This window comes from Balaenoptera musculus, chromosome 9, assembly GCF_009873245.2.
Source record: "Balaenoptera musculus isolate JJ_BM4_2016_0621 chromosome 9, mBalMus1.pri.v3, whole genome shotgun sequence".
NCBI classification, from domain to species: Eukaryota; Metazoa; Chordata; class Mammalia; order Artiodactyla; family Balaenopteridae; genus Balaenoptera; species Balaenoptera musculus.
The window spans coordinates 75,682,907-75,708,974 of record NC_045793.1 but is presented as its reverse complement, the minus strand read 5'-3'; the positions used below and the strand labels follow the sequence as shown (position 1 = coordinate 75,708,974).

Sequence of the window (26,068 nt, the reverse complement as noted above, 5' to 3'; positions counted from 1 at the left end):
AGGTTTATTCCTAGGTATTTTATTCTTCTTGTCGCAGTGGTAAATGGAAGTGTTTCCTTAATTTCTTTTTCAGATTTTTCATCATTAGTGTATAGGAATGCAAGAGATTTCTGTGCATTAATTTTGTATTCTGCTACTTTACCAAAATCATTGATTAGCTCCAGTAGTTTTCTGGTAGCATCTTTAGGATTCTCTATGTATAGTATCATGTCATCTGCAAACAGTGACAGTTTTACTATTTCTTTTCAGATTTGGATTCCTTTTATTTCTTCTTCCTCTCTTATCGCTGTGGCTAAAACTTCCAAAACAGTGTTGAATAATAGTGGTGAGAGTGGGCAACCTTGTCTTGTTCCTGATCTTAGTGGAAATGGTTTCAGTTTTTCACCATTGAGAACGATGTTGGCTGTGGGTTTGTCATATACGACCTTTATTATGTTGAGGTAAGTTCCCTCTATGCCTACTTTCTGGAGCGTTTTTATCATAAATGGGTGTTGAATTTTATTGAAAGCTTTTTCTGCATCTATTGAGATCATCATCTGGTTTTTCTCTTTCAGTTTGTTAATATGGTTTATCATATTGATTGATTTGCCTATATTGAAGAATCCTTGCATTCCTGGGATAAACCCCTGTTGATCATGGTGTTTGATCCTTTTAATGTGCTGTTGGATTCTGTTTGCTAGTATTTTGTTGAGGATTTTTGCATCTATGTTCATCAGTGATATTGGCCTGTAGTTTTCTTTTTTTGTGACATCGTTGTCTGGTTGTGGTATCAGGGTGATGGTGGCCTCATAGAATGAGTTTGGGAGTGTTCTTCCCTCTGCAATATTTTGGAAGAGTTTGAGAAGGATAGGTGTTAGCTCTTCTCTAAATGTTTGGTAGAATTCGCCTGTGAAGCCATCTGGTTCTGGGCTTATGTTTGTTGGAAGATTTTTAATCACAGTCTCAATTTCAGTGCTTGTGATTGGTCTGTTCATATTTTCTATTTCTTCCTACTTCAGTCTTGGAAGGTTGTGCTTTTATAAGAATCCATTTCTTCCAGGTTGTCCATTTTATTGGCATAGAGTTGCTTGTAGTAATCTCTCATGATCCTTTGTATTTCTGCAGTGTCAATTGTTACTTCTTTTTCATTTCTAATTCTATTGATTTGAGTCTTCTCCCTTTTTTTCTTGATGAGTCTGGCTAATGGTTTATCAATTTTGTTTATCTTCTCAAAGAACCAGCTTTTAGTTTTATTCATCTTTCCCATTGTCTCCTTAATTTCTTTTTCATTTATTTCTGATCTGATTTTATGATTTCTTTCCTTCTGATAACTTTGGGGTTTTTTTGTTCTTCTTTCTGTGATTGCTGTAAGTGTAGGGTTAGGTTGTTTATTTGAGATGTTTCTTGTTTCTTGAGGTAGGATTGTATTGCTATAAAGTTCCCTCTTAGAACTGCTTTTGCTGCATCCCATAGGTTTTGGGTCATCGTGTTTTCATTGTCATTTGGTTCTAGGCATTTTTTGATTTCCTCTTTGATTTCTTCAGTGATTTCTTGGTTACTTAGTAGCATATTGTTTAGCCCCTATGTGTTTGTATTTTTTACAGATTTTTTGCCTGTAATTTGTATCTAGTCTCATAGCGTTGTGGTCAAAAAGATACTTGATATGATTTCAGTATTTGTAAATTTACCAAGACTTGATTTGTGACCCAAGATATGATCTATCCTGGAGAATGTTCCATGAACACTTGAGAAGAAAGTGTATTCTGTTGTTTTTGGATGGAATGTCCTGTAAGTATCAATTCAGTCCATCTTGTTTAATGGATCATTTAAGCTTGTGTTTCCTTATTTATTTTCATTTTGGATGATCTGTTCATTGGTGTAAGTGGGGTGTTAAAGTCCCCTACTAGTATTGTGTTACTGTCTATTTCCCCTTTTATGTCTGTTAGCATTTGCCTTATGTATTGAGGTGCTCCTATGTTGGGGTGCATAAATATTTACAATTGTTATATCTTCTTTTTGGATTGATCTCTTGATCATTATGTAGTGTCCTTCTTTGTCTCTTGTAATAGTGTTTATTTTAAAGTCTATTTTGTCTGATATGAGTATTGCTACTCCAGCTTTCTTTTGATTTCCATTTGCATGGAATATCTTTTTCCATCCCCTCACTTTCAGTCTGTGTGTGTCCCTACGTCTGAAGTGGGTCTCTTGTAGACAGCATATATACGGGTCTTGTTGTATCCATTCAGCCCATCTATGTTGTTTGGTTGGAACATTTAATCCATTTACATTTAAGGTAGTTATTGATATGTATGTTCCTATTACCATTTTCTTAATTGTTTTGTGTTTGTTATTGTAGGTCTTTTCCTTCTCTTGTGTTTCCTGTCTAGAGAAGTTCCTTTAGCATTTGTTGTAAAGCTGGTTTGGTGGTGCTGAATTCTCTTAGCTTTTGCTTGTCTGTAAAGGTTTTAATTTCTCCGTCGAATCTGACTGAGGTCCTTGCTGGGTAGAGTAATCTTGGTTGTAGGTTTTTCCCTTTCATCACTTTAAATATGTCCTGCCACTCCCTTCTGGCTTGCAGAGTTTCTGCTGAAAGATCAGCTGTTAACCTTATGGGGATTCCCTTCTATGTTAATTTCTGCTTTTTCCTTGCTGCTTTTAATATTTTTTTCTTTGTATTTAATTTTTGATAGTTTGATTAATATGTGTCTTGGCATGTTTCTCTTTGGATTTATCCTGTATGGGACTCTCTGTGCTTTCTGGACTTGATTATTTCCTTTCCCATATTAGGGAAATTTCAACTATAATCTCTTCTAATATTTTCTCAGTCCCTTTCTTTTTCTCTTCTTCTTCTGGGACCTCCTATAATTCGAATGTTGGTGTGTTTAATGTTGTCCCAGAGGTCTCTGAGACTGTCCTCAATTCTTTTCATTGTTTTTTCTTTATTCTGCTTTGTGGTAGTTATCTCAACTATTTTATCTTTCAGGTCACCTATACGTTCTTCTTCCTCAGTTATTCTGCTATTGATCCCTTCTAGAGAAACTTTCATTTCATTTATTTTGTTGTTCATCATTGTTTGTGTTTGCTCTTTAGTTCTCCTAGGGCCTTGTTAAAAGTTTCTTGTACTTTCTCCATTCTATTTCCAAGATTTTGGATCATCTTTACTATCATTACTCTGAATTCTTTTTCAGGTAGACTGCCTGTTTCCTCTTCATTTGTTTGGTCTGGTGGGTTTTTCCCTTGCTCCTTCCTCTGCTGTGTGTTTCTCTGTCTTCTTATTTTGCTTAACTTACTGTGTTTGGGGTCTCCTTTTCGCAGGCTGCAGGTTCGTAGTTCCCGTTGTTTTTGGTGTCTGCCCCCAGTGGCTAAGGTTGGTTCAGTGGGTTGTGTAGGCTTCCTGGTGGAGGGGACTAGTGCCTGTGTTCTGGTGGATGAGGCTGGATCTTGTCTTTCTGGTGGGCAGGATCACATCCAGTGGTGTGTTTTGGGGTGTCTGTGACGTTATTATGATTTTAGGCAGTCTCTCTGCTAATGGGTGGGGTTGTGTTCCTGTCTTGCTATTTGTTTGGCATAGGGTGTCCAGCACTGTAGCTTGCTGGTTGTTGAGTGGGGCTGGGTCTTAGCATTGAGACGGAGATCTCTGGGAGAGCTTTTGCCATTTGATATTACGTGGAGCCGGGAGGTCTCTGGTGGATCAGTGTCCTGAACTCAGCTCTCCCACCTCAGGCTGATGCCTGACACCTGGCCGGAGCACCAAGACCCTGTCAGCTACACGAGCTACACGGCTCAGAAGAAAAGGGAGAAAAGATAAATAAAATAAACAAGTTATCAAAATAAAAATTTTTTTAAAGTATTATTAAAAATAAAAACGTAAAAAAGTAATAAAAAAAAAGAAAAAGAAAGAAAGAAGAGAGCAGCCAAACCTAAAAACAAATCCACCAATGATAACAAGTGCTAAAAACTATACTAAAAAAAAAGGACAGATAGAGTCCTAGGACAGATGGTAAAAGCAAAGCTATACAGACAAAATCACACAAAGAAACATACACATACACACTCACAAAAAGAGAAAAAGAAAATATATATATATATATGTGTATTAAAAAAAAAAGGAAGAGAGCAACCCAGCAATAAACAAATCTACCAATGATAATAAGCTCTAAATACTAAACTAAGGTAAACATAAAACCAGAAGGAAACTAGATGCAGAAAGCAAACCTACAGTCTACAGTTTCTCCCAAAGTCCACCTCCTCAATTTGGGATGATTCGTTGTCTATTCAGGTCTTCCACAGATGCAGGTACATCAAGTTGATTGTGGAGCTTTAATCCGCTGCTTTTGAGGCTGCTGGGAGAGATTTCCCTTTCTCTTCTTTGTTCGTACAGCTCCTGGGGTTCAGCTTTGGATTTGGCCCCGCCTCTACATGTAGGTCGCCTGAGGGCGTCTGTTCCCGCCCAGACAGAACGGGGTTAAAGGAGCAGCTGATTCGGGGGTTCTGGCTCACTCAGGCCGGGGGAAGGCAGGGGTATGGAATGCGGGGTGAGCCTGTGACGGCAGAGGCCGGCGTGATGTTGCACCAGCCTGAGGAGTGCCTTGCGTTCTCCCGGGTAAGTTGTCCCTGGATCACGGGACCCTGGCAGTGGCAGGCTGCACAGGCTCCCGGGAGGGGCGGTGTGGAGAGTGACCTGTGCTCGCACACAGGCTTCTTGGTGGCGGCAGCAGCAGCCTTAGCGTCTCATGCCCGTCTCTGGGGTCCGCGCTGATAGCCACGGCTCGCGCCCGTCTCTGGAGTTCGTTTAGGCGGTGCTCTGAATCCCCTCTCCTTGTGCACCCCGTAACAGTGGTCTCTTGCCTCTTAGGCAGTTCCATACGTTTTCCCGGACTCCCTCCCGGCTAGCTGTGGCACACTAGTTCCCTTCAGGCTGTGTTCATGCAGCCAACCCCAGTCCTCTCCCTGGGATCTGACCTCTGAAGCCCGAGCCTCAGCTCCCAGCCCCTGCCCGTCCCAGCGGGTGAGCAGACAAGCCTCTCGGGCTGGTGAGTTCTGGTCGGCACTGATCCTCTGTGCGGGAATCTCTCTGCTTTGCCCTCCGCACCCCTGTTGCTGTGCTCTCCTCTGTGGCTCCAAAGCTTCTCCCTGCCATCCCCCATCTCCACCAGTGAAGGGGCCTCCTAGTGTTTGGAAACTTTTCCTCCTTTAAAGCTCCCTCCCAGAGGTGCAGATCCCTTCCCTATTCTTTTGTCTGTTTTTTTCTTTTTTCTTTTGCCCTACCCAGGTACGTGGGGAGTTTCTTGCCTTTTGGGAGGTCTGAGGTCTTCTGCCAGCGTTCAGTAGGTGTTCTGTAGGAGGTGTTCCACACGTAGATGTATTTCTGACGTATTTGTGGGGAGGAAGGTGATGTCCACATCTTACTCCTCTGCCATCTTGAAGGCTCCTCCTCAGCTCTCCCCATTTGTTTATTTTTGCTTTTATTTCTATAACTTTATGGGACTGACTTAAGAAAACATTGCTACGATTTGCAGAGAATGTTTTGCCTATTTTCTATTCTAGGAGTTTTATGGTGTCATGTTTTATATTTAAGTCTTTAAGCCATTTTGAGTTTATTTTTGTGTATGGTGTGATGGTGTGTTTTAACTTCATTGATTTACATGTAGCTGTCCAGCTTTCTCAACACCAGTTGCTAAAGAGACTGTCTTTTCTCCATTGTATGTTCTTGCCTCCTTTGTTGAAGATTAATTGACCATAGATGTGTGGGTTTATTTCTGGGCTCTCTGTTCCACTGATCCATATTTCTGTTTTTGTGCCAATACTGTGCTGCTAAATTTATTCTTAATTCTCTGTTTTTTTTTCTCACAATTGGTCCCCGGCACTTTTTATTGGGGGAATTTTTTTAATTAAAATAGTTGAAGCCAGTGGGGTCTCATCCAGCCTTTCTCACGCATGCACATGGCCTCGTACAGAAGGCTTTCCTTACCTGACTTAAAAAAAAAAAACAAAAACAAAAGAACACTTCGTTCTCTTTTCCCACACGGACAGCTTCAAAAACTCACTGAAAAGAGCATCTAGTTGTCCTCATGACCTTTATCGTAGCAAGTGGATCCTCTTCCCTGGCTGTAATTAGGAGCTGAGAAAGGATACACTCTTAGGGAGTGTGTACATTCACTGTGACACAAAGCCAGGAGCCAAGTGGCGTTGGCAGTCTGCACGGGCCAGCATCCCAGGGATTGTTTGGCGTGTTTTCCACTAGCAGGGCAGAAGTGTGTCAAGAGGATCCCTGTGTAAAGGCTTCCAGGGCTGGGCTGTGGGATGAAGAGATTTCCTCTTCATCCCTCAAAAGTGTGAAGATCTGTTCAGTACTTGTCTGCGTTGAGCACAGGGACACTAGCCTCCCCTGAAAGACTATGTTCCCTCTGCCTTGATGTTCTCCAGACTCCTGCTTCCACCCGTGAATTTCCTGCAAGTCCTGTAGGCTGACTTTGTCCCACAGCTGTGTGGACGTGGCCGACCTCGAGGCTCTTAGAATTATTCCTGACCATCACCAAACGTCTGGGTCAGGTGCCCTCCTGGGCTGACCTCCCTGTTTGTATTTATCACACCACATTGAAATTGACTATAGATTGTGTCACCCCATCGTTATGACTCTTTGCTCATCAGATCCCTTAGCATGGTGCCTGGCACATGTTGGTACAGTTACACTCTGTAATTGCTTTTAATAATGAACATTGACATAGCGTCTTCTACTTCACAGGATGCTTTCCAGTAATAGTTTGGAAGCCGTCAGAGCTCTGTACAAATATTCTTATTCTTTTCCTTCTGGGTAAATGGGAGGAGTGCACTTTCCTGGCCCCTGAAACAGGCAGAGCTACTTGATGTGCTCTGGCTAATGACATTTGAGCAGAAGTGTTGTGTGTCATGTCCAGGTGGAATTCTTTAAAGCCAGTGCATCATCTACCCCGTCTCCCTCCCTCTGCTGCTGCCTCTGCCTGTGTTCCTGGTGGTGGAAGTTCTGTCAGCCTGGGTCCTGTGTGAGGACAGTGTGGAGGGGTTCACCGGGCTGGCCCGGGACAAACATGTCATATGAACGAGAAGGAAGCCTTTCTTGCTGTAGACCATTCAGACTTGGAGTTGTTTGCTGCTGCTTTATAACCTGCCCTGTCCTGACAGACACACAAAGGCACGCGTATTTCAATTTGGATTCAGTCTGGTTCTCAGCTGAGTGAACTGGGGTCGTGGTGGTAATAGAAGTATGTGAGCTTCTTTTGGCTTGTTGTTGTGCGGTGGGGGGAATATGCCTGTTATTAAGTGGTTCAGAGTTCAGGGATGTTAAGTGCCCTGCGGCAGGCGGGGCAGGAGAGTCCCACAGGAAGAAGCCACCAAAATGTCAATAGCAGCTTGTTGAAAAACATAGAGCAGACTAGTCTGGTTGGATAATCAGTCTTTTAGAGTACAAAGAAATCTTAACATTGGCTTCACATTTCCTGTCTGCTGACCTTTCTGGAAAAGGAAATTACCCAGAACTTTCCAAGTGGTTTGGCTCACTTCCCTCCCAGGACCTCTGCCAAAACTTCAGTTCCTTGGCTACCCTTCTGAATAACTATTCTAAGCCCTAGACACAGACACGTCTATAAATTTCTTCCCACTTATATTTTTTCTTTTAAAAATAGCACTGATTTTTTTTCGTTTGCTTTTCTTATTGTGGTAGAATGTACATAACATAAATTTTACTATTTTAACCATTTTCAAGTGTATAATTCAGTGATATTAAGTACAGTCACATTGTTGTACAACCATCCCTACTATTCATATCCAGAGCTTTTTCGTCATCCTGAACTGAAACTCCATTCCCATTAAACAATATGCTCTATTCCTCCTTCCCCCCAGCCTCTAGTAACCACCATTCTACTTTCTGTCTCTATGAATTTGACTATTCTAAGTACCTCTTATAACTGGAGTCATACAATATTTGTCCTTTCATGTCTGATGTTTTTCATTTAGCATAATGTTTTCAAGATTCATCTATGTTCAAAGATATATCAGAATTTCATTCTTTTTAAAAGCTGAATAATAATCCATTGTATGTATGTGTGTGTGTATATATATGTGTGTGTGTGTGTATATATATATATATATATGTATACACCACATTTTGTTCATCCATTCATCCATCCATGGACATATGGTCTGTTTCTACCTGTTTGCTATCATTAATAATGCTGCTATAAACATTGGTATAAAATATGTTTGAATCGCTGCTTTCAATACTTTTGGATGTATACCTAAAAGTGGAATTGTTGGATTGTATGGTTATTCTGTGTTTAATTTTTTTGGGGAACTATCATATTGTTTGCCACAGTGGCTGCACCATTTTACATTCCCACTAACAGTGCACAAATGTTCCAGTTTCTCCACGTACTCACCAACACTTATTTTTTATTTTTTTGATAATGACCGTCCTTATGGGTATGAAGTGATATCTCATTATGGTTTTGATTTACATTTCCCTAAAGATTAGTGATGTTGAGCATCTTTTCGGCTGTTTTTTGGCCATCTGCATATATTTGGAGAACTGTTTGTTCAAGTCCTTTGTTCATTTTTAAATTGGGTTGTTTGTTTTGTTGTTGTTGAGCTGTATGAGTTCTTTGCATATTCTGGATATTAACCCTCTTTCATATAAATGATTTGCAAATATTTTCTCCCATTCTCTAGGTTGCCTTTTTCATTCTCTTGGTAGTGTCCTTTGGTGCAGAAAAGTTTTAAATTTTGATGAAGTCCAATTTATTTTTTTCCTATTGTTGTCTCTGCCTTTGGTGTCATATCCAAGTAATCATTGCTAAATCCAGTGTCATAAATTTTCCCTTCTGTGTTTTCTTCCAAGAAAGAAACAGTTTTTATAGTTTTACCTCTTACGTTTAGGTCTTTGACACATTTTGAGTATCTTGTAGATGGTGTAAGGTGAGGATCCAACTTCATTCTTTGCATGTGGAATCCAGTTTTTCCAGCATCATTTGTTGAAAAGACTGTCCTTTCCCCATTGAACAGTCTTGGCATCTTTGTCAAAAATGATTTGACCATCTAGTCAAAGATCATTTCACCATCTATTCAGGGTTTATTTCTGGGCTCTGTATTCTGTTGCACTGATATAAATGTCTGTCTTTATGCTACGACCATACTGTTTGGGGTAGTGTAGCTTTGTAGTAAGTATTTAAATCAGTAAGTGTGAGTCCTCCAATGAGGTTTTTCATTTTGAAGATTGTTTTGATTTTTTAGGGCCCCTTGAGATTCCACATGAATTTTAAGAAGGGCTTTTTTATTTTTGTAAACAAATGTTACTGTGATTTTGATGAGGATTGCATTGGGTATATAATAGCTTTGGGTAGTACTGTCATCTAAACAATATTAAGTCTCCCAGTCTATGAACATGTGATGTCTTTCCATTTATTTATGTCATCAGTAATTTCATTCAGTGATGTCTTACAGTTTTCAGTGTATAAATCTTTAGCCTTGTGGCCCAAGTTAAATTCCTAAGGGTTTTTTTTTTTTTTTGATGCTCTTATAAATGGAATTGTTTTCTTAATTTCCTTTTCGGATTGTTCATTGTTAGTGTATAGAAATGCTACTGATTTGTATTCAATTCGTTAATTAGTGCTAACAGTTTTTGTGGACTCTTTAGGATTTTCTACATAGATGGTCATGTCACCTGCCAATAGATAATTTTACTGCCTTCTTTCCAATTCAGATGCCTTTTATTTATTTTTGTTGTATTAATTGCTCTGATTAGAACTTCAAATGCTATGTCGAATAGAAGTGGTGAAAGTGGGTGTCCTTGTCTTGTTCCCGATCTTAGGGGAAAGCTTTCAGTCTTTCACCATTGAGTATGATATTAGTTGTGGGTTTTTCACGTATTGCCTTTATTAGGTTGGTGATTGTTGAGTTTTTTTAAAACCATGAAAGTGTATTGAATTTTGTCAAATGCTTTTTCTGCATCAGTTGAGATGTTTTTTTTTCTTTCATCAGGTTAATGTAGTGCATTACATTGATCAATTTTCATATGTTGAATGATGTTGCATTCCAGAAGTATATCCCACTTGGTCATCTTGTATAGTCCTTTTACTGTGCTGCTGAATTTGGTTTGCTAGTATTTTGTTGAGGATTTTTGCATCATAAGGGATATTGCTCTGTACTTCTCTTGTAGGTTCTTTGTGTGGCTTTGCTGTGAGGGTAATCCCAGCCTCATAGAATGAGTTAAGAGGTATTCTCTCTTCTTCAGTTTTTTTTGAAGAGTTTGAGAAGGGTCGGTGTTAATTTTTCTTTAAATGTTAAACAGAATTCTGGTCCTGGGATTTACTTTGTTGGGAGGTTTTTCATTATTGATTCAAATCCTTACTAGTTAGAGGTCTTTTTGGGTTTTCTGTTCTTCAGGAATCAGTCTTGGAAGGTTGTGTGTTTTTAGGAATTTACCCATTTTATCTAGCTAGCCCAATTTGTTGACGTATAATTGTTCATAGTACTCTTTTATTATCCTTTTTATTTCTGCACAGTTGGTAGTAATGAACCTGCTTTATTTCAATAATTTGGATCTTCTGTCTTTTTTTCTCTTAGTCAATCTACCTAAAAGTTTGTCCATTTTGTTACTGTCATAGAACCAACTTTTGGTTTTACTGATTTTTCTCTATTGGTTTTCTATTCTTTATCTCTGCCATAATCTTTATTTCCTTCCTTCTGCTACCTTTGGGTCTATTAGCTGTACTTTTTCTAGTTCCTTGTGGTATAAAATTAGTTTGTTGGTTTTTTATATTAACCAACAAACTTTCTTTCTTTTTTCATATAAATGTTTATAGCTATAAATTTCCTTCTTAGCATTGCTTTCTCTGCACCCTATAAGTTTTGGTACATTTTGCTTTCACTTTCGTTTGTTTGAAAGTATTTTCTAATTTCCCTTGTGTTTTCTTCTTTGACCCGCTGGTTGCTAAAGAGTGTTTTTAAATTTCCACTTATTTGTGAATTTTCCAGTTTTTCTTCTGTTATTGATTTCTAGTTTTATTATGATTGGAAAGATAGTTTGTATGATCTTAATCTTTTAAATTTATATTCGTTTTGGGGTGTCACATATGGTCTGTCTTGGGGACTTTTCCATGTGCTCTTGAGGAAAATGTATATTCTGCTGTTGGAAGGTTCTGTATATGTCTGTTCTAGTTGGTTTATAATGTTCAATTCCTTTTCCTTACTGATCTTCTCTCTGGGTTTCTATACATTATTGAAAGTAGGGTATTGAGATCTCCAACTATTATTGTAGAACTATTTCTTTCAATTCTGTCCATGTTTTCTTCATGTATTTTGAAGCTCTGATGTTTGATTCATACATATTTATAATTATTGTATCTTCTTGATGAGTTGATCCTTTTATCAATATGTAATGTTCTTTGTCTCTTATTATTAATTTTACTTAATATCTATTTTGATATTAGTATTGATCTCTCTTGGGTTATTACTTGCGTTGGATATCTTTTTCCCTTCTTTCACTTTCAACCTGTTTGTGTTTTTAGATCTGAAGTAAATCTCTTGTAGACAGCATATGGTTGGATCCTGTTATTTAATCCTTTCTGCCAATCTATATCTTTTGATTGTAGAGTTTAATCCGTTTGTATTTAAAGTGATTACTGATGGGGAAGGACTTGACTTTTACCATTTTGTTTTTTCTTTTCTGTATGTCTTCTAGCTTTCTTGACCCTCATTTCTTGAATTACTGCCTGTGTTTGTGTTTTGTTGATTTCTTTGTAGTGACATGTTTTGATTCTCTTCTCATTTCCTCTTGTGTGTATTCTGTAGATATTTTCTCTGTGGTTACCATGCGGGTTACATATAACATTCTAAAATTAAAACAATCTAATTTGAATGATATCAGTTTAACTTCAGTGGCATACAAAAGCTCTTTTCCTATACAGCTCTGTCCCCCTCTTTGTTGTTGACGTCACAAATGACATCTTTATGCATTTTGTACCCACAAACATAGATTCGTGTTTTTTTAATCCTATAGAAAATAAAAAGTGGAGTTACAAAACAAATTTACAATGATACTGGGTTTTATATTTGTTTATGTATTTACCTTTACCTGCAAGCTTTATATTTTGTATGGCTTTGAGTTACTGTCCTTTCATTTCAACCTGAAGGACTGCCTTTAGGATTTCTTGTGGGCAGGTCTAGTAGTAATGAACTCTCTCAGTTTTTGTTTATCTGGTAATGTCTTCATTTCGCTCTCATTTTTGAAGGACAGTTTTCCAGATACTGAATTCTTGGTTGACAGTTTGTACTTTCAGCACTTTAAATATGTCATTCCACTGCCCTTTGCCCTCCCAAGTTTCTGCTGAGCAATCAGCTGGTAATCTTATTGAGGATCCCTTGTTAGGAATTGCTTTTCTCTTGCTGCTTTCAACATTCTCTTTTCTTTCAACAGTTTGATTAAAATGTGCCTCAGTGTGGATCTCTTGGGTTTATCCTACTTGGCATTTCTATAATTCATGTCTTTCATCAAATTTGGGGGATTTGTTGGCCATTATTTTGTCAAATCTCTGATTCTTTTGCCTCATCAATCTGATTTTGTACTCCTCTAGGGAAATGTTCAATTTAGTTATTACGTTTTCTCCAAAATTTCTGTTTCTTTTCCTTTTTATAATGTATGTCTCTTTACTGATATCACCCTTTTGCTTATAAATCATTTTCTTGATTTACCCTAGTTCTTTGTGTTTTCTTTTTGCTCTTTGAGCATATTTAAGGCAGTTGCCTTTGTCTAGTGAGTCCCCAGTCTGTGCTTCCTTAGGGACATCTGTTTCTACCTATTATTTTGTTCCTTTCAATTTTGTTTCTTTGTATGCCTTTGCTCTTTGTCAAAAGTTGGGTATTTGAGAAACTGCCACCTTTTCCAGTGTTTGAAGACTGGCTGTATGCCAGGGAAACCATTCACTGATTGGCTGGCCATGCTCTGAGCCCGAAAGCTTAAGGTTTTCTCCCATCTTTTTTGAGAATGTATCTATTTGGGCTATGTGTGGCTTTCTCAGTTCTCCCATATACACAGCTTCTTTTGAATATCTTAATTTCCCAAGAAGTTTTACCCAAGCTTTTCCTTGGAGCTTTAGATGGACTGTTGTATTTCTCCATGCATAAACTCTCGTCCCAGGCATCTGCAGATGTGTAGTCCCCTGCAGCTTTCATGAGCAATGGCTGGAGCTTTTCCTCACCTGAGACTGAGTTAGGTGAGACAGGGACCATCAGGCAGCCCCCTTGACTGGTTAGAATGTTGCAGTCAGTGTCTGCTTTGCTCCCTCCAGTTTAAGGGAACTGGAAACTAGGCTCAGCATCCTCCAGACCAGAAATTGCCTTGTGAAGGGGGCGGAGCGAAGGTGAGTATAAATGCCACGTAAGTTCCTGCCATTCTGAAGGTGAATGTTTCTTTTTTTAAAAAAATTTTTATTTTTTATTGCATTATAGTTGATTCACAATGTTGTGTTAGTTTAAGGTGTATAGCAGAGTGAGTCAATTACACATGTATATGTATCTATTGTTTTTCAAGTTCATTTCCCATTTAGGTTATTATAGAATATTGAGCACAGTTCCCTGTGCCATACAGTAGGTCTTTGTTGATTACCAGTTTTAAATATAGCAGAGTGTACATGTCAATCCCAGACTCCCAATCTATGCCCCCAACCTTCCCCTTGGTAACTGTAAGTTCGTTTTCTAAGTATGTAAGTCTGTTTCTGTTTAGTGAATAAGTTCACTTGTATCATTTCTTTTTAGATTCCACATGTAAGCAATATCATATGATTATTTGTCTTTCTCTGACTTACTTCACTTAGTATGATAATCTCTAGGTCCATCCATGTTGCTGCAAATGGCATCATTTCATTCTTTTTTATAGCTGAGTAATATTCCATTGTATGTGTGTACCATTTCTTCTTTATCTGTTCATCTGTTGATGGGCATTTAGGTTGTTTCCATGTTTGGGCTATTGTGAATAGCGCTGCTATGAACATAGGGATGCATGTATCTTTTTGAATTATAGTTTTGTCCAGGTATATGCCTGGGAGTGGGATTGCTGGATCATATGGTAATTCTATTTTTAGTTTTTTAAGGAACCTCCGTACTGTTTCCCATAGTGGCTGCACCAACTTACATTCTCACCAGCAGTGTAGGGTTCCCTTTTCTCCACACCCTCTCCAGCATTTGTTATTTGTAGACTTTTTGATAATGGTCATTCTGACCAGTGTGAGGTGGTACCTCATTGTAGTTTTGATTTGCATTCCTCTAATAATTAGTGATATTGAGCCTCTTTTCATGTGTCTACTGGCTATCTGTATGTCTTCTTTGGAGAAATGCTATTAAGGTCTTCTGCCTGGTTTTCAATTGGATTGTTTGGTTTTTTTTTTTGTTGAGTGGTAAGAGCTGTTTGTATATTTTGGAGATTAAGCCCTTGTCAGTTGCATCATTTGCAAATATTTTCTCCTATTCCATAGTTTGTCTTTTTGTTTTCTTTTTTTTTTAATCATTCCCTTTGCTGTGCGAAAACTTTTAAGTTTCATTAGGTCTCATTTGTTTTAATTTCCATTATTCTAAGAGATGGATCCAAAAACATATTGCTGCAGTTTATATCAAAGAGTGTTCTGCCTATGTTTTCCTCTCAGAGTTTATAGTATCCAGTTTTACATTAAGGTCTTTAACCCACTTTGAGTTTATTTTTGTGTATGGTGTTAAAGAATATTCTAATTTTATTCTTTTACGTGTAAGTGCCCAGTATTCCCAGCACCACTTACTGAAGAGACTGTCTTTTCTCCACTGTATATTCTTGCCTATTTTTTTGAAGATTAATTGACCATAGGTGCGTGGGTTTATTTCTGGGCTTTCTGTCCTGTTCCATTGATCTGTATTTCTGTTTCTCTGCCAGTACCATATTGGTTTGATGACTGTAGCTTCGTAGTATAGCCTGAAGTCAGGGAGCCTCATTCCTCCAGTTCCGTTTTTCTTTCTCAAGATTGCTTTGGCTGTTCAGGGTCTTCTTTGTCTCCATAGAAATTAAAAATTTTTTGTTCTGGTTCTGTGAAAAATGCTTGGTAATTTGATAGGGATTGCATTGAATCTGTTGATTGCCTTGGGTTGTATAGTCATTTTGACAGTATTGATTCTGCCAATCCAAGAACATGGTATATCTTTCCATCTGTTTGTGTTATCGTCGATTTCTTTCATCAGCATCTTACAGATTTCGGAGTACAGGTCTTTTGCCTCCTTAAGTAGGTTTATTCCTAGGTATTTTATTCTTTTCAATGAGATGGTAAATGGGATTGTTTTTTGAATTTCTCTTTCTGATCTTCTGTTGTTAGTGTATAGAAATGCAATAGATTTCTATGTTTTAATTTTGTATCCTGCGCATTTACCTAATCCATTGATGCGCTCTGGTAGTTTTCTGGTAGCATCTTTAGGATTTTCTATGTATAGTATCATGTCATCTGCAAACAGTGAAGTTTTACTTCTTCATTTCTAATTTGGATTCCTTTTATTTCTTTTTCTTTTCTCATTGCCATGGTAGGACTTCCAAAACTATGTTGAATAAAAGTGGTGAGAGTGGACATCCTTGTCTTGTTCCTGATCTCAAAAGAAATGCCTTCAGCTTTTCACCGTTAAGTAGGATGTTAGCTTTAGGTTTGTCATATATGGCCTTTATTATGTTGAGGTATGTTCCCTCTATGCCCCCTTTCTGGAGCGTTTTTTATCGTAAATAGGTGTTGAATTTTGTCAAAAGCTTTTTCTGCATCTGTTGAGATGATCGTATGGGTTTTTTTCTTCAGTTTGTTAGTGTGGTGTATCACACTGATTGATTTGCAGATATCGAAAAATCCTTGCATCCCTGGGATAAATCCCACTTGATTGTGGTGTATGATCCTTTTAATGTGTTGTTGGATTCAGTTTGCTGGTATTTTGTTGAGGATTTTTGCATCTATGTTTCAGTGATATTGGCCTGTAATTTTCTCTTTTTGTGGTATCTTTGTCTGGTTTTGGTATAAGGGTGATGGTGGCCTCATAGAATGAGTTTGGGAGTGTTCCTTCTTCTTCAGCTTTCTGGAATAGTTTCAGAAGGATAGGTGTTAACTACTCTTTAAATGTTAGATAGAATTCGCCTGTGAAGCCATCTGGTCTTGGACTTTTCGTTTGTTGAGAGTTTTTTAATCACAGTTTCAATTTCATTACTTGTGATTGGTCTGTTCATATTTTCTATTTCTTCCTGGTTCAGTCTTGGGAGATTGTACCTTTCTAAGAAATCGTCCCTTTCTTCTAGGTTGTCAGTTGCATTGGCATACAGTTGCTTGTAGTAGTCTCTTATGATCCTTTGTATTTCTGTGGTGTCAATTGTAACTTCTCCTTTTTCATTTCTGATTTTATTGATTTTAACCCTCTCCCTTTTTTTCTTGATGAGTCTGGCTAAAGGTTTATCGATTTTGTTTATCCTTTCAGAGAACCAGCTTTTAGTTTCATTGATCTTTTCTGTTGTTTTCTTCATCTCTGTTTCATTTATTTCCTCTCTGATCTTTATGATTTCTTTCCTTCTTCTAACTTCGGGTTTTGTTTGTTCTTTCTCTGCTTACTTTAGGTGTAAGTTTAGGTTATTTGAGATTTTTCTTGTTTCCTGAGGTAAAATTGTATTGCTATAAACTTCACTCTTAGAACTGCTTTTGCTGTGTCCCATAGGTTTTGAATCGTGGTGTTTTTGTTGTTATTTGTCTCTAGGTATTTTTAAAATTTCCTCTTTGATTTCTTCAGTGATCCATTGATTGTTTAGTAACATATTGTTTAGCCACCATGTGTTTGTGTGTTTTACAGTTTTTTTTTTTCTTGTAGTTAATTTCTGATCTCATAGCATTGTGGTCAGAAAAGATGATATGATTTAAACTTTTTAAAATTTACTGAGGCTTACTTTGTGGCCCACCATGTGATCAATCCTGGAGAATGTTCCATGTGCACTTGAAAAGAATGTGTATTCTGCTGTTTTTGGATGGAATGCTCTATAAATGTCGATGAAGTCCGTCTGGTCTAATGTGTCATTGAAGGCCTGTGTTTCCTTGTCGATTTTTCTGTCTGGATAGTCTGTCCATTGATGAAAGTGGGTGTTAAAGTCCCTCACTATTATTGTGTTACTGTCAGTTTCTCCTTTTATGGCTGTTACTGTTTGTTTTATATACTGAGGTGCTCTTATGTTGGGTGCATATATATTTACAAGTGTTATATCTTCTTGTATTGATCCCTTGATCACTATGTAGTGTCCTTCCTTGTCTCTTAGTCCGTATTTTAAAGTCTATTTTGTCTGCTATGAGTATTGCTACACCAACTTTCTTTTGATTTCCATTTGAATGTAATATGTTTTTACATCCCCTCACTTTAAGTGTGTATGTGTCCCTAGGTCTGAAGAGGATCTTTTGTAAATAGCATATATATGGGTCTTGTGTTTGTATCCATTCAGCCAGTCTGTGTCTTTTGGTTGGAGCATTTAGTCCATTTACATTTAAGGTAATTATCAATATGTATATTTCTATTGCCCTTTTCTTAATTGTTTTGGGTTTGTTTTTTGGCCATTATCTCCTTGATAGGAGGTGTGACTGATGTTGTGGTGGCCAGGCCTGCACTCGCCTCCCCTTTGCTCTGTGATTATCACTGCCCTGTCAGAGGTGGAGTCTGCTCCCTAGTTGTTGGAGTGGAGGCCCCCAGATCTGTTTCTTAGCTGTGTTTCTGATCTGCAGTGTGAGGTAGGTGGGATTGGAGCACTCCCACTGGGAGGGAAGCCACTATTTCTCCTCTGGAGCTGTTCACCTGTGGGTGTGATCTGTTGTGTCACCTTTCACCCGTTGTGCGAGCTCTCAGATTACACTGTTGTTGGCAGTGCTCTTGGCCACACCTTAACTGTGGGTATGCCGGCAGTTGGCCCTGGTGTCTTTCAGACGTTGTTTTCACCAGGCCACCAGCATAGATATAGATCCACTGAAGTCAGGTCCCGGGATTGCAGTGATCATGGATCTGGACCCACTGTGGGAGCAGCCCAGACTCTGGTCTGGCCCAGCCTCTCTGTGTATATGCCTACAAAGTCTACAGCTGCTAAAGCTAGACCCATCTTGGCTGCGGGAGCACTCGCTGTCTGTTCAGTTGTTCTGTAGGCACTCAGTTTACAAAGCTGGTCACGGGGGTGTCAATTTGCAGTTTCCGCAGCTGGTTACATGGGGATCTTTCTTTTTAGGTGTCCAAGGTCCTCTGCTAGTGTTCAGCTGGTGTTCTGTGAGAATTGTTCCATTTATAGTTGTATTCTTGATGCATTTGTGGGGAGAGATGAACTCCACGTCCTCCTACTCCTCTGCCATCTTGACTCCTGATTTGTTTATTTTCTCTATAGTTATGTCTTTTCCAAAATATCCTATAAGTATAATCAGACAGCGTATAGTCTTTTTCACTTGGCATAGTGATGAGCTTTATTCATTTTGTTGTGTCTGTCAGTAATTTATTCTTTTTTATTGCTGAGTTAAATTCTGTGGTATGGATGTTCCACAGTTTGTTTTATCCATTCCCTGGTTGACTTGGATTGTTTGTAGGTTTGGAAATAAAACTGCTAATTGCAAGTTTTGTGTGAACATAATTTTCATTTCACTTGGGTAACACCTAGGAGCAGGTTTGCTGGATCATGTGCTAAGTGTATGTTTAACTTTATAAGAAACTGCCAAATTGTTTTCCAAAGTGGCTATACCATTTTGCATTTCTACTAACAGTTTATGAAAGGGCCAGTTGCTCCACATCCATGTCAGCACTTGGTATTGTCAGGTTTTTTAAAAGCCATTCTGCTAGGTAGATAGTTATATCTCATTGTAGTTTTAATTTGCATTTCCTTAATGACTGTGGATGTCAAAAATTTTTTCATGTGCTCATCTGCCATCCATTTATCTTTGGTGAAGTGTTTGCTCACCTCTTTTGCCTGTTTTTTAATTGGGTTATTTGTTTTTATTATTGAGCTTTTGAGAGTTCTTTATATATTCTGGGTATAGGTCCTTCATCAGATAAATGATGTGCAGGTATTTTTTTCTAGTCTATTGGCTTTTCATTCCCTTAAGAGTCTTTTTTGAAGAGTAGAAGTTCTTGATTTTAATTGTCTAATTTATACATTAAAAAAATCTGTATTGTGCTTGGTGTTTTATCTAAAAATTCTTTGCGTAACCCAAGGTTACAAAGATTTTCTCCAGTTTTCTTCTAGAAGTGTTATTGTTTTAGATGTTATATTTAGATCTGATCCATTTTGAGTTAATTTTTGTAAATGGTGCAGGATATGTGCATTTTTTATGACCCAACCAATTTAATCATAAGAGATTTAGGGAAATGATGTTGTTTATGGAGAAAATGATACGAAACAACCCCCTTCGTAGTGGGTTGAAGGAATGTTTTCCTCTGTGTAAAGGGTCTCCTTACACAGATGCAAGATAGTACACCCTACAAATTCTGCCATCCTTGCTCTCAAAATTGCTTTCAGAACACTTAATGAGGAAAATGCAGTAGTGTGTAGGAATTTCTTTTGTACTGCTCCTTAGGGCTTTAAATGAAACATGTTTCCAGGTGAAATACACACTAGTGTTCCTGGAATAAGAAACATTTCCTGAAGCTTTATCAAAATCAACTTTTGAATAAATTGGCCTTAAAGAGAATCTCAAGTTTCTTTTGTTTCAAAAACTAATAGATGATAAATATGTTCCTTCTGTATGGGTGGTGGTATTTTTCAATCCAGGAAGAATGAATTTAGATATCCTTGAGATATAGAAAACCTTTGATTAAAACAATTTTACCCAATTTAAAAATTTCCTTCCTTCTTTTTTTTCCAAACTAGTTGATGCTGCTTATCAATTATTCATATTTATTAAGGACCTTTGAGTATGTAAGACTCTATTCTTGGTGCTGAAGTGGGGCAGGGTGAGAAAGACAAATGCCAAAGAGATCCAGAGTCTGCCATGAGAATTAACTGCCTGTAGGAAGGAGGTTAAGATCTACATATGAGTTGCTATTATGAAGTAGGAAGAATCACATCTCATAAGAGAGGAACAAAATGGGCTGGACCTTGCACAAAGCATGTTCTGCAGGCCAGAGCATGGGGAGCTTGTTAGAAATGCAGAATCTCAGGCCTCTGTTGTGGGTTTTGTTTTTAAAAAAATTTTTTATTGAGGTATAATTGACCTATAGCACTGTATTAGTTTCAAGGCATCCAGTGTAATGATTCAGTATTTGTAGGATTCCCTTTATTTTTAAGAGTGAATAATATTCCATTGTATGTGTTTGTGACATCGTTTAGCCATTCATCTGTCGATGGACACTTGGGTTGCCTCCACTTTGTGGATTTTGGGAATAGTGCTACCATGAACAAGGGAAGGGTTATTTTTAACTTAAAGTTTTTCTTTTAATTTTATTAACACTTCAGTGTCCAGTACTATCACTAGCAGACACTAGTTAGATACTCTGTCAGTAACATTTGAAATTACAGCTTTTAAAATTTCTTTGGTGTTCCACTTAGCACCGTGAGTTCTTCTGTGTGCCTTCCCTGAACGAGTTTGAGATCCAGCCTGTAGATGTTTGGTCCTTACATTAGAAGCTGACATTTTATAACTGGGAGATTCCTCACCAAGACTCAGATTCCTCACTTCTCTGGGGAGGTTCAAGGTTGGGCATACTGAGCCGGGTGCCTTTGTAGCTTTGGTCTGCTGGGGTGCGGGAGTGACTGCCATTCCTGGACTCATGTCGCCACTGTCCAGTGTAGCCTTACCCTGAGCTGCTGCCTTCACTGCCCACCTGCTTGGCCCCAAAGCCTGTTGAATGTGCGTTCTTTGTTCCCGAGATGAGCCCCAAGGTAGTTTGCAAGGCCTGTAAGTGAAATCTGCAATCCTTTCTGAAAGAGGTGCTGTGAATATGACTACTTTGTATGTAGATGCTCAGAAATTCTGGGTGAAGATCTTTAATTCCTCTTGGATAGGAATGTCACAGAGTGTACCTTTTGACCCTGTGCACCTTTCCTAGGAAACTACACCTTCCCTGAGAAAATGACTACAACGTCAGATGTAGTCATTTTCATACAAAGATTTATTGATGACCTGCTTTAGGCCAGGCCCGTGTTAGGTGCCAAGGACTCCATTTTAGTGTCTGTGTCCTGGTCGAGGAATTGAATCTTGGGCCCCGCTTGACCTTCGATGATACTCACATTGTTATCCCAACAAGGACAGAGTGAATAGATATATACAGTGTGTGTGAAAGGAATGGAAGAAATCTGTGTATTGTAAAAAAAAAAAAATAGTTATGAATGATAAGTCTTTTCAGTTTCAGAAGAGAATTCTCTTGACTTCTTTCTGGTTAGCTAGATTGCATTTATCCTAATATTGTGCAAGCTTGACTACTGTAAGTATAATCCATTGGTTGGGAGTATTTTATATTTTCTTTTCAGTTATTTGCTTTATTTTTTTGGTTTCTTTTGGTAGGTCTTACAATTGGCGTTGTAGTCAAATGGAACATAATAAGCTTTGCAGAAAAAAGTCCGTTGTAGTCTGTCTAGACTACATAGCTACAGAGTGGATCACTGCCGAATGAAACAGGGAAGTGACAAATCCTTGGGCCTAAAGTGTTGATACATTGTTTAACTGGTCTCACATTAGAAGGCTGTCCCTATGAATCCTCTTTTCTCAGGTCCTTTCGGTCCCTCGCATGCAAATCTTGCCTTCTTTGTTGCATCTGTTAAACAGTTTGTTGCGTTGAAGACACTTGAATATTTTACAGACTTTTGCTAAATCCCGGGACTTATGACTGTCTGAAATGCTTCTCTTAATGCCTTTTGAAGTTGGGCAGCAAGAAACAGAGCCCTGCGTGCCCCAAGAATGTGTAGTGGTTTTTGCTTTTTTGAAAGTTCATTGCTTCCTTTTGTCCCTAATGGGTAATTGCAGCCTCTCCCTACTGGCACCTCTGGAGCAGATACAGAAGTAAGAAGGAATTAGGCAGACAGAGGCTCACTGCAGTGGCGGTTGCGACAGTGGCCCCTGGGCTAATGCAGTTGACCGTGGAAGCAATTTATTTATATCAACAGCCTCTGCATTCCTTATATGTGCTTCCAGAAGATCATTACGTTGGGTGCTTCTTCCTCTTTAATTCTTTATGTTAAAACAAGCTTCTGGGCCAGCGGGGTGTTTGGATTCATAGAATGGTTGTAAGTCAAAAAGCGCCCCTTCAGGGACTGAACTCGATGATTGTTAAGTAAAGTCTAATGTACTTAAACTTTCATAAATGTCATCTATGTTTCTCCAATAAGAGTATTTTCTTGGTGTGTTGCTTCTGTTGGCTAAACAACAGTGAAAGGTGTCTTTGAAAAGACAAGCATGCCAAATACTGTTAAATTAAAAGTCTTCCTTCTTTAAGAGGTAAATTTTTCTCCCAAGAACCATCTCAGATTTAGGGTTTGTTTAGGAGCTTCTTCTTAGCATAAATGTTACAGTATTTTTTCTATTGTTAGTGGAGCTCTAATTCTGTAAGTGTCTGCCTGTTGGTCTCTTGAAGTGATTTCATTAGATGGTTTGTAATTAACTCTCTGACATCATTAATCTTGTATTCAGTGTCTGGATTTGTGTACTCTAGAAACCAAATGTTAAACTTCCTTTGGTTGAACCACTAGCTTTCTAATCATTTTTAAACAAGAAGCATTAAAATGCTAAAAATGAGTAGATTAGGGATTAGTGATCTCTCAAATGAACCTGACTATAAAATTAATTCAATGCACAGAAAAAAAGAATCCAAAGAATTTAAGTAACTTCTGAATACACAACTCTGTGTGTAATAGTGTAGCCATTATTTAAAGTGGGGTCTGGGGAACCCTGAAATCCTTTCAGGGTTCCATGAGGACAAAGTTATTGTCATAATAATATTAAGACATTATTGGAGGAGGGGCCGGAAAAAATGTTAAGACATTATTTGCATTTTTTTGCTGTGTTGTTATTTGCACTGATGTGCAAAAGCAAAGGCAGAGAAAACTGCTTGTCCTCAGCATGAATCAAGGCAGTGGCATCAAAGTATACTAGTGGTCATCTCATTCTTCACCTCCGTGCACCAATTTTAAAAGAAAATGTGTTGCACATAGTATGTCTTACTGTAGCAGTAAAAATTATTTTATTAAAATCTTGACCCTTGAGGGCATCTCTTTTATATACTCCATGATGAAATCTGAAGTACATAAAAAGTATCTTCGTATCTCCAAGTACAACCATGGTCTGGTTATCTCAGGGAGAAGATCTAGTACCTAGCAGGACTGTGTTCGGAGGACAGCAAGAACCCCAAAGAAATCTTGGACTTGATTGTTGTTGGCAGTGGTGTTGGTAGTGGTATTGGTGTGTTGTCTGAAACGGTTTTGTGTGTACTGTGGATAGAGCAAATGGGTAGGTGTATGAGAAGTACTGGGAATTGGGGTTTTCGTTGCGGGGAAGGGAGATACTAACGTCGTGCTGAGGGAGATGAAGAAGAATCCTGTCTTGTTGGGTTTGAATTCAGGATGTCACAATGAACTCAGATGTAAGATACTTAAAACACCTTTGTTCTGTCCAGGCAAAGCAATGATACTTTACTAGCAAGGAGCACACCTAGATCTCAGAGCTTGATTTCCAAATGCCAGGGCTCCTTGGAGAAATGGCTCATTCAGGGTCTGGGGCCAGTACAAGGCTAGCTTGGCACGCCTGTTGTTTTGGAAAAGAAGGAGGTGCTCAGAGGCTATTAGGGTTGTGTCAAAAGGACACAGAAGCTGGCTTGAAGGAGCTGCCAGTAGCCAAATTTGGGACAATCTGAGTATCAGAAAGAATGATGACAGAGTAATGGGTTAAAACACATTAACTTAAAACAATCCATGAAACTACCTGGGAGGGAGAGTGGGGAGAGAAGGAAAGAGGGAGAGAGAGGGATAGACCGGAAGAGAGAGAATATTACATTACAGGAGAATGCCACCTAACATATGAAGGAGGAATAGTATTTGAAAATCACCGTTTTGTAACCCCTAACGTGGTAATTGATTCAGGCGAAGGGGTATCCATGGATACCGAAACTGTTGAGTGAAATGCTATCAGGGAGAAGGATAGTCATAGAATCTCAAATGTCATCCTAGTTATTACTTAATAAGTACAAAGGGGTAAAGACACTTTTGCTAAGAAGAAATCTGGTAGATCCCACTTTAACTTGGTGATCAAACAGCATCACCACTAAAGACACAACCAGATGTTACATGCGATGTGTAGCCGGAACGCAGCACTGCCCACGAAGGAGTCTGGCTGAAGAAAAGCACACTTGAGTCTGACTGAGACTCCAGATTTAAGTACCAAATTACAGGAAATCCAGAGGGACAGAGGACTCTGTTAAATACCATCTTGGGGCTGCAAAAATCAAAAAACAAACCTCCAGACTCTGGCAAACTCTACAGTCAGATAACCCAGTTTCTTCAAAAAATCAGTTGCGAGAAGAAAGTTAAACATGAAGGCGACGCGAGAAAGGACTTGAGACGTATTGACCAATGTATGGGCCTTATTTGGATCCTGATACAAATACACTGGGGGTTGAAAAAAAATAAGTTAATAGTAACTGTGGACACAGACTGTATATTTGCTGGTAACACAGGGTGAAATGATACTGTGTCTACAATTGCTTTAAAATAATTTGGAAGGAGGGCAGTTGGGTTGGGATACAGATGAAACAAGACTAGCCATGGACACATAATTGCTAGGGTGTCCACATGTGTGTTCATGATACTATTCCATCTACTTAGGAATGTATTTGAAAGTTTTATAATTAAATTAAAAATACTGCTAATTAATAGGGAATAGCTTGACATTTTGTGCCTCCTTATGCAATGCATTGAGAAGTACATGTCATCTGTATAGAATTGTTGCCAATAATATTTGAGTCTATCAGGGAGAAATCAGATAAGTTCAGAATGTGTGACATTCTACAAGGCAGTTTTCTTGGGTTGTCTACAAAATGTCAGTGTTATGAAAAGCAACAAAAAATAATGTCATAAAAAAACAATCAAATACAATGCATGATTCTTGCTTGAGCGGATCCCTTTTGCCCTTAAAAAGTTATGAAAGACATTTTGGGCACACTGCAGACATTTGAATATGGATTCATAATACATGATATTATTGAATTAATATTAATTATTTTAGGTATGATGATGGTTATGCGGTTCTTCAGGAGAATGTCCTTATTCTTAGGAGATGTGTAGGGAAGTATTTTAGGGTGAATTGTATGGTGTCTGCAAATTACCTGAAACACACATGGATTAGGTTGCTGCATTTTAAATCACTATTTTCCTAGGTTGGAAACATTCAAATATCAGCAAATGCCTAAGATTCAACCTAACATTTGTTGAAAGATAGAGAAAAAAGCAAATGGGGGGCTCCAGGTGAAGCATATACAAATGTTTGTACTATTCTTTCACCTTTCTATGTGTTTGAACTTTTTCGAAATAGTTGGGAACAAACAGGTAGTCAGCGTACAAAACTGAACTCTCAGCAAATACATATTTGTTAGATTAAGTGTGCTGACAACATTCTCTCTGGGAATAATTGCCTGTGATAGTGTTTAACAGAATTAATTCTAAACTAAGATTGATTCAGAATACAGAAAAGAAGGAAAGCTTTATTTCATTGTATGAACTTTCATGTGACAAAGAACAGAAAAATAAAGAACTATAGGTAGAAATTAAGAAAAGAGCTTAGTGATGTCTTAAGGAATTTTTTTTTTTTTTAACATGGATGACATTTAAAGACAGATCCACTGTAGGAGAAAATTTTCTTATTTTTTGTCAAGAGATCAAAAATGGCTTTTATCTAGGCCTGGCCCCAACACTCCATGTAAAATAGGATATATCTCTAGAATTTGAAAAAGAAAACTCTTCTTCTTCCACCACTTTCCTGGTTGCCATCAGGTGTCAAGTTGAGGCACATTTTGCTCAGGGTTACTGGGGTCTTGTGAGCAACCATCGCAGATTGATAAAGTCATGAGATGGTAATTCCTACTCCTC

The 26,068-nt window shown here is 38.3% G+C and overlaps 1 protein-coding gene across 4 annotated transcripts in view; it reads left to right on the top strand.

Moving 5' to 3' along the window:
• Nucleotides 1-26,068, top strand: part of CDCA7L (cell division cycle associated 7 like) — a 50,483-nt gene that overhangs the window by 9,322 nt on the left and 15,093 nt on the right. The gene's annotated exons all lie outside the window — the stretch shown is intronic.